The 8,884-nt window shown below is 38.4% G+C and overlaps 1 long non-coding RNA gene across 1 annotated transcript; it reads left to right on the forward strand.

The window, feature by feature from the left end:
* Nucleotides 1-985: 985 nt before the first annotated feature.
* Nucleotides 986-6,733, forward strand: LOC144962116 (uncharacterized). The gene is made up of 2 exons (XR_013643371.1): nucleotides 986-2,557; nucleotides 4,319-6,733. It is a non-coding gene; the product is annotated as an uncharacterized LOC144962116 (long non-coding RNA).
* The last annotated feature ends 2,151 nt before the right edge of the window (nucleotides 6,734-8,884 follow it).

Here is an 8,884-nt window from a genome sequence, read left to right on the forward strand (position 1 = left end):
TCAATGTCCCAAATCTCAAACCACCACCGTGGAAAAAGAAACAAAAATCCATAACCATCAACAAGAAAAACATTCGAAGCAATAATGACAATGCTCAAACCCTAAAGATGATCGATAAAAAATACCCAATGACCAACTGGATAAGAGTTTATACAGATGGCTCAGTTTCCGGCCCCCTCATGAATGGAGGTGCTGGTGCACTCATACACTGGACAGATAAAACAGAAACAAAAATATCTGTATCAGTGGGTTCAATGTGCACAAGTACTAAAACTGAAGAAAAAGCCATCCTCAATGCAACAAAAGAACTATCCAGAGATCACAGAATATACGGGAAAAATGTGGTTTACTTGACAGACTCTGATGATGCTCTCCGGTCTATTGAAAATTACCAGGACTCTGAAGCCGCACACACTGTGGAGGCCCTTGAGGGCTTATCTGATAAAACAGGAAAAATTGTGCTGCAGTGGATTCCAAGTCATGTAGGTATATATGGAAATGAAATTGCCGATCAACTGGCCAAAGAAGGAGCCCAGAAGGAACAACCGAAGTCGTCAATCACTTACCATCAGCAAAAGAAAATAATAAAGCTAAAAATAGACAAAGAAAGGAATGACACACACCTAGAACACAACAAGCAGGATCCAATCCATGCCATTCAGCGAAGTAGCCAAGTCACTCTATTCCGCCTCCGAACAGGACACAATAGACTAAGAGGACATATGTTTACAAAGCTAGGTATTGGAACAACCCCTTATTGCCCATGTGGAACAGACCATGAAACCACTTTACATGTGCTTATGGATTGCCCATTATACAACGTGCAACGTTCGAACCACTGGGTCACCCCTACAACACTCAACACAAAGCTCTATGGTGAGGCTGAGGACCTAAAGCGGACCACAGACTTCATAGCAGATATCGGACTGCAGCCATAGATGTCCATCAGAGGAACGAAGAAGAAGAAGAAGAAGAAGAAGTTTCAGAGCGCGGACTGCAGAAATAAAAAGTCCGGAGTGGGAGAATACTTTCTCATTTTTTTTTTCGATTCAGAGCGCGGACTGCAGAATAAAAAGTCGGCAGTTGGAGAATACTTTCGCATTTTTTTTTATCGATTCAGAGCGCGGACTGCAGAAATAAAAAGTCCGCAGTGGGAGAGTACTTTCGCATTTTTTATTTTTTTTTTTCGATTCAGAGCTTGGACTGCAGAAATAAAAAGTCGGCAGTGGGAAAATACTTTCGCATTGTTTTCTTTTTTTTTTCTTTTCGATTCAGAGCGCTGACAGCATAAATAAAAAGTCCGCAGTAGGATAATACTTTCGCATTTTATCTTTTTTTTTTCGATTCAGAGCGCGGACTGCAGATATAAAAAGTCTGCAGTGGGAGAATACTTTTGCATTTATCTTTTTTTTTCGATTCAGAGCGCGGACTGCAGAAATATAAAGTCCGCAGTGGGAGAATACTTTCGCATTTTTTCTTTTTTTTTTCGTTTCAGAGCGCGGACTGCAGAAATTTAACGTCCGCAGTGGGAGAATACTTTCGCATTTTTTTCTTTTTTTTTTTCGATTCAGAGTGCGGACTGCAGATATAAAAAGTCCGCCGTGGGAGAATACTTTCGCATTTTTTTTTTTTTCGATTCAGAACGCGGACTGCAGAAATATAAAGTCCGCAGTGGGAGAATACTTTCGCAATTTTTCTTTTTTTTTTCGATTCAGAGCGCGGACTGCAGAAATTTAAAGTCCGCAGTGGGAGAATACTTCCGCATTTTATCTTTTTTTTCGTTTCAGACCGGGGACTGCAGAAATAAAAAGTCCGCAATGGGAGAATACTTTCGCATTTTTTCTTTTTTTTTTTCCATTCAGAGCGCCGACAGCATAAAGAAAAAGTCCGCAGTGGGAGAATACTTTCGTATTTTTCTTTTTTTTTTTTTTTTTTGATTCAGAGCGCGGACTGCAGAAATATAAAGTCCGAAGTGGGAGAATACTTTGGCATTTTATCTTTTTTATTTTCGTTTCAGAGCACAGACTGCAGAAATAAAAAGTCCGCAGAGGGAGAATACTTTCGCATTTTTTCTTTTTTATTTCGATTAAGAGCGCGGACTGCAAATATAAAAAGTCCGCAGTGGGAGAATACTTTCGCATTTTATCTTTTTTTTTTCGTTTTAGAGCGCGGACTGCAGAAATTTAAAGTCCGCAGTGGGAGAATACTTTCGCATTTTCCCTTTTTTTCGATTCAGAGCGCGGATGCAGAAATAAAAAGTCCGCAGTGTGAGAGTACTTTCACATTGTTTTCTTTTTATTTTTTTTTCGATTCAGAGCGCCGACAGCATAAATAAACAGTCTGCAGTGGGAGAATACTTTCGCATTTTTTCTTTTTTTTTTTCGATTCAGAGCGTGGCCTGCAGAAATAAATAGTCCGTAGTGGGGGAATACTTTCGCATTCTTTCTTTTTTTTTTTCGATTCAGAGCGCGGACTGCAGAAATAAAAAGTCCGCAGTGTGAGAGTACTTTCACATTGTTTTCTTTTTATTTTTTTTTTCGATTCAGAGCGCCGACAGGTACATAAAAAGTCTGCAGTGGGAGAATACTTTCGCATTTTTCTTTTTTTTTTTTGTTTCAGAGCGCGGACTGCAGAAATATAAAGTCCGGAGTGGGAGAATACTTTCTCATTTTTTTTTTCGATTCAGAGCGCGGACTGCAGAATAAAAAGTCGGCAGTTGGAGAATACTTTTGCATTTTTTTTATCGATTCAGAGCGCGGACTGCAGAAATAAAAAGTCCGCAGTGGGAGAATACTTTCGCATATTTTCTTTTTTTTTTTTCGATTCAGAGCGTGGACTGCAGAAATAAAAAGTCCGTAGTGGGGGAATACTTTCGCATTCTTTCTTTTTTTTTTTTCGATTCAGAGCGGGGAATGCAGAAATATAAAGTCCGCGGAGAATACTTTCGCATTTTTTCTTTTTTTTTTTTTCGATTCAGAGCGCGGACTGCAGATATAAAAAGTCTGCAGTGGGAGAATACTTGCGCATTTTATCTTTTTTTTTCGTTTCAGAGCGCGGACTGCAGAAATTTAAAGTCCGCAGTGGGAGAATACTTTCGCATTTTTTCTTTTTTTTTTCGATAACAGAGCGCGGACTGCAGAAATAAAAAGTCCGCAGTGGGAGAATACTTTCGCATTTTTTCTTTTTTTTTTCGATTCAGAGCGCGGACTGCAGAAATAAAAAGTCGCAGTGGGAGAATAATTTCCAATTTTTTCTTTATCTTTTCGTTTCAGAGCGCGGACTGCAGAAACATAAAGTCTGCAGAGGGAGAATACTTTCGCACTTTTTGTTTTTTTTTCTTTGATTCAGAGCACGGAATGCAGAAATATAAAGTCCGCGGAGAATACTTTCGCATTTTTTCTTTTTTTTTTCGATTCAGAGCGCGGACTGCAGAAATATAAAGTCCGCAGTGGGAGAATACTTTCGCATTTTTTTTTTTTTAGATTCAGAGTGCGGACTGCAGATATAAAAAGTCCGCAGTAGGAGAATACTTCCGCATTTTATCTTTTTTTTTCGTTTCAGACCGGGGACTGCAGAAATAAAAAGTCCGCAGTGGGAGAATACTTTCGCATTTTTTCTTTTGTTTTTTTTTTCCATTCAGAGCGCCGACAGCATAAATAAAAAGTCCGCAGTGGGAGAATACTTTCACATTTTTCTTTTTTTTTTTGATTCAGAGCGCGGACTGCAGAAATATAATGTCCGCAGTGGGAGAATACTTTGGCATTTTATCTTTTTTATTTTCGTTTCAGAGCACAGACTGCAGAAATAAAAAGTCCGCAGAGGGAGAATACTTTCGCATTCTTTCTTTTTTTTTTTTTCGATTCAGAGCGGGGAATGCAGAAATATAAAGTCCGCGGAGAATACTTTCGCATTTTTTCTTTTTTTTTTTTTCGATTCAGAGCGCGGACTGCAGATATAAAAAGTCTGCAGTGGGAGAATACTTGCGCATTTTATCTTTTTTTTTTCGTTTCAGAGCTCGGACTGCAGAAATTTAAAGTCCGCAGTGGGAGAATACTTTCGCATTTTTTCTTTTTTTTTCGATTCAGAGCGCGGACTGCAGATATAAAAAGTCCGCAGTGGGAGAATACTTTCGCATTTTCCCTTTTTTTTCGATTCAGAGCGCGGACTGCAGATATAAAAAGTCCGCAGTGGGAGAATACTTTCGCATTTTATCTTTTTTTTTTTTGTTTCAGAGCGGGGACTGCAGAAATAAAAAGTCCGCAGTGGGAGAATACTTTCGCATTTTTTCTTTTTTTTTTTCGATTCAGAGCGCCGACAGCATAAATAAAAAGTCTGCAGTGGGAGAATACTTTCGCATTTTTCTTTTTTTTTTGTTTCAGAGCGCGGACTGCAGAAATATAAAGTCCGGAGTGGGAGAATACTTTCTCATTTTTTTTTTCGATTCAGAGCGCGGACTGCAGAATAAAAAGTCGGCAGTTAGAGAATACTTTCGCATTTTTTCTTTTTTTTTTTCGATTCAGAGCGTGGACTGCAGAAATAAAAAGTCCGTAGTGGGGGAATACTTTCGCATTCTTTCTTTTTTTTTTTTTCGATTCAGAGCGCGGACTGCAGATATAAAAAGTCTGCAGTGGGAGAATACTTTCTCATTTTTTTTTTCGATTCAGAGCGCGGACTGCAGAATAAAAAGTCGGCAGTTGGAGAATACTTTCGCATTTTTTTTTATCGATTCAGAGCGCGGACTGCAGAAATAAAAAGTCCGCAGTGGGAGAATACTTTCGCATATTTTCTTTTTTTTTTTTTTCGATTCAGAGCGTGGACTGCAGAAATAAAAAGTCCGTAGTGGGGGAATACTTTCGCATTCTTTCTTTTTTTTTTTTCGATTCAGAGCGGGGAATGCAGAAATATAAAGTCCGCGGAGAATACTTTGGCATTTTTTCTTTTTTTTTTTTTTTCGATTCAGAGCGCGGACTGCAGATATAAAAAGTCTGCAGTGGGAGAATACTTGCGCATTTTATCTTTTTTTTTCGTTTCAGAGCGCGGACTGCAGAAATAAAAAGTCGCAGTGGGAGAATAATTTCCAATTTTTTCTTTATCTTTTCGTTTCAGAGCGCGGACTGCAGAAACATAAAGTCTGCAGAGGGAGAATACTTTCGCACTTTTTGTTTTTTTTTCTTTGATTCAGAGCGCGGACTGCAGAAATATAAAGTCCGAAGTGGGAGAATACTTTCGCATTTTTTCTTTTTTTTTTCGTTTTAGAGCGCGGACTGCAGAAATTTAAAGTCCGCAGTGGGAGAATACTTTCGCATTTTCCCTTTTTTTCGATTCAGAGCGCGGACTGCAGAAATAAAAAGTCCGCAGTGTGAGAGTACTTTCACATTGTTTTCTTTTTATTTTTTTTTCGATTCAGAGCGCCGACAGCATAAATAAACAGTCTGCAGTGGGAGAATACTTTCGCATTTTTTCTTTTTTTTTTTTCGATTCAGAGCGTGGACTGCAGAAATAAAAAGTCCGTAGTGGGGGAATACTTTCGCATTCTTTCTTTTTTTTTTTTTCGATTCAGAGCGCGGACTGCAGAAATAAAAAGTCCGCAGTGTGAGAGTACTTTCACATTGTTTTCTTTTTATTTTTTTTTCGATTCAGAGCGCCGACAGCATAAATAAAAAGTCTGCAGTGGGAGAATACTTTCGCATTTTTCTTTTTTTTTTTTGTTTCAGAGCGCGGACTGCAGAAATATGAAGTCCGGAGTGGGAGAATACTTTCTCATTTTTTTTTCGATTCAGAGCGCGGACTGCAGAATAAAAAGTCGGCAGTTGGAGAATACTTTTGCATTTTTTTTTTATCGATTCAGAGCGCGGACTGCAGAAATAAAAAGTCCGCAGTGGGAGAATACTTTCGCATATTTTCTTTTTTTTTTTTTCGATTCAGAGCGTGGACTGCAGAAATAAAAAGTCCGTAGTGGGGGAATACTTTCGCATTCTTTCTTTTTTTTTTTCGATTCAGAGCGGGGAATGCAGAAATATAAAGTCCGCGGAGAATACTTTCGCATTTTTTCTTTTTTTTTTTTCGATTCAGAGCGCGGACTGCAGATATAAAATGTCTGCAGTGGGAGAATACTTGCGCATTTTATCTTTTTTTTTCGTTTCAGAGCGCGGAATGCAGAAATAAAAAGTCGCAGTGGGAGAATAATTTCCAATTTTTTCTTTATCTTTTCGTTTCAGAGCGCGGACTGCAGAAACATAAAGTCTGCAGAGGGAGAATACTTTCGCACTTTTTGTTTTTTTTTCTTTGATTCAGAGCGCGGACTGCAGAAATATAAAGTCCGAAGTGGGAGAATACTTTAGCATTTTATCTTTTTTATTTTCGTTTCAGAGCACAGACTGCAGAAATAAAAAGTCCGCAGTGTGAGAGTACTTTCACATTGTTTTCTTTTTATTTTTTTTTCGATTCAGAGCGCCGACAGCATAAATAAAAAGTCCGCAGAGGGAGAATACTTTCGCATTTTTTCTTTTTTATTTCGATTAAGAGCGCGGACTGCAAATATAAAAAGTCCGCAGTGGGAGAATACTTTCGCATTTTATCTTTTTTTTTGTTTTAGAGCGCGGACTGCAGAAATTTAAAGTCCGCAGTGGGAGAATACTTTCGCATTTTCCTTTTTTTTCGATTCAGAGCGCGGACTGCAGATATAAAAAGTCCGCAGTGGGAGAATACTTTCGCATTTTATCTTTTTTTTTTTTTTGTTTCAGAGCGGGGACTGCAGAAATAAAAAGTCCACAGTGTGAGAGTACTTTCACATTGTTTTCTTTTTATTTTTTTTTCGATTCAGAGCGCCGACAGCATAAATAAAAAGTCTGCAGTGGAGAATACTTTCGCATTTTTCTTTTTTTTTTTTTGTTTCAGAGCGCGGACTGCAGAAATATAAAGTCCGGAGTGGGAGAATACTTTCTCATTTTTTTTTTCGATTCAGAGCGCGGACTGCAGAATAAAAAGTCGGCAGTTGGAGAATACTTTTGCATTTTTTTTTATCGATTCAGAGCGCGGACTGCAGAAATAAAAATTCCGCAGTGGAGAATACTTTCGCATTTTTCTTTTTTTTTTTTTCGATTCAGACGGGACTGCAGAAATAAAAGTCGCAGTGGGGAATATTTCGCATTTTTCTTTTTTTTTTTTCGATTCAGAGCGGGGAATGCAGAAATAAAAAGTCCGCGGGAATACTTTCGCATTTTTTTTTTTTTTTCGATTCAGAGCGCGGACTGCAGATATAAAAGTCGCAGTGGGAGAATACTTTCGCATTTTTCTTTTTTTTTTTTTCAGAGCGCGGACTGCAGAATTAAAGTCCGCAGTGGGAGAATACTTTCGCATTTTTCTTTTTTTTTTCGATCAGAGCGCGGACTGCAGAAATAAAAGTCCGCAGTGGGAGAATACTTTCGCATTTTTCTTTTTTTTTTTGATTCAGAGCGCGGACTGCAGAATTTAAAGTCCAGTGGGAGAATACTTCCATTTTTTCTTTTTTTTCGTTTCAGAGCGGGACTGCAGAAATAAAAAGTCGCAAGGGAGAATACTTTCGATTTTTTTTTTTTTTTGATTCAGAGCGCGGACTGCAGAATAAAAAGTCCGCAGTGGGAGAATACTTTGCATTTTTTTTTTTTTTTTTGATTCAGAGCGAATGCAGAAATAAAAGTCCGCAGTGGGAGATCTTTCCATTTTTCTTTTTTTTTTCGTTCAGAGCGACTGCAGAAATAAAGTCCGAGAGGGAGAATACTTTGATTTTTTCTTTTTTTTTCGATTAAGAGCGCGGACTGCAAAATATAAAGTCCGCAGTGGGAGAATACTTTCGCATTTTATCTTTTTTTTTCGTTTTAGAGCGCGGACTGCAGAAATTTAAAGTCCGCAGTGGGAGAATACTTTCGCATTTTCCTTTTTTTTCTTCAGAGCGGGACTGCAGAATAAAAAGTCCGCAGTGGGAGAATACTTTCGCATTTTTTCTTTTTTTTTTTCGATTCAGAGCGGGGACTGCAGAAATAAAAAGTCGCAGTGGGAGAATACTTTCGCATTTTTTTTTTTTTTTTTTCGATTCAGAGCGCGGACTGCAGAAATAAAAAGTCGCAGTGGGAGAATACTTTCGCATTTTTCTTTTTTTTTTTGTTCAGAGCCGGACTGCAGAAATATAAAGTCCGCAGTGGGAGAATATTGCATTTTCTTTTTTTTTCGTTCAGAGCGCGGACTGCAGAATAAAAAGTCGGCAGTGGAGAATACTTTCGCTTTTTTTTTTTTTTTTTCGATTCAGAGCGCGGACTGCAGAATAAAAAGTCGCAGTTGGAGAATACTTTCGCATTTTTTTTTTTTTTTCGATTCAGAGCGCGGACTGCAGAAATAAAGTCCGCAGTGGGAGAATACTTTCGCATTTTTTTTTTTTTTTTTTTCGATTCAGAGCGCGGACTGCAGATATAAAAAGTCTGCAGTGGGAGAATACTTGCGCATTTTTATCTTTTTTTTTCGTTTCAGAGCGCGGACTGCAGAAATTTAAAGTCCGCAGTGGGAGAATACTTTCGCATTTTTTCTTTTTTTTTCGATAACGAGCGCGGACTGCAGAAATAAAAAGTCCGCAGTGGGAGAATACTTTCGCATTTTTTCTTTTTTTTTTCGATTCAGAGCGCGGACGCAAATAAAAAGTCGCAGTGGGAGAATACTTTCGCATTTTTCTTTTTTTTTTTGTTTCAGAGCGCGGACTGCAGAAATAATAAAGTCCGGAGTGGAGAATACTTTCGCATTTTTTTTTTTTTTTTCGATTCAGAGCGCGGACTGCAGAATATAAAGTCGCAGTGGGAGATACTTTCGCATTTTCTTTTTTTTTTTCGATTCAGAGCGCGGACTGCAGAAATAAAAA

The sequence above is a fragment of the Berghia stephanieae genome, unplaced genomic scaffold, assembly GCF_034508935.2.
Source record: "Berghia stephanieae isolate SIO BIC M18660-M18661 unplaced genomic scaffold, UCSD_Bste_1.3 scaffold610, whole genome shotgun sequence".
In the NCBI taxonomy this organism is placed as follows: Eukaryota; Metazoa; Mollusca; class Gastropoda; order Nudibranchia; family Aeolidiidae; genus Berghia; species Berghia stephanieae.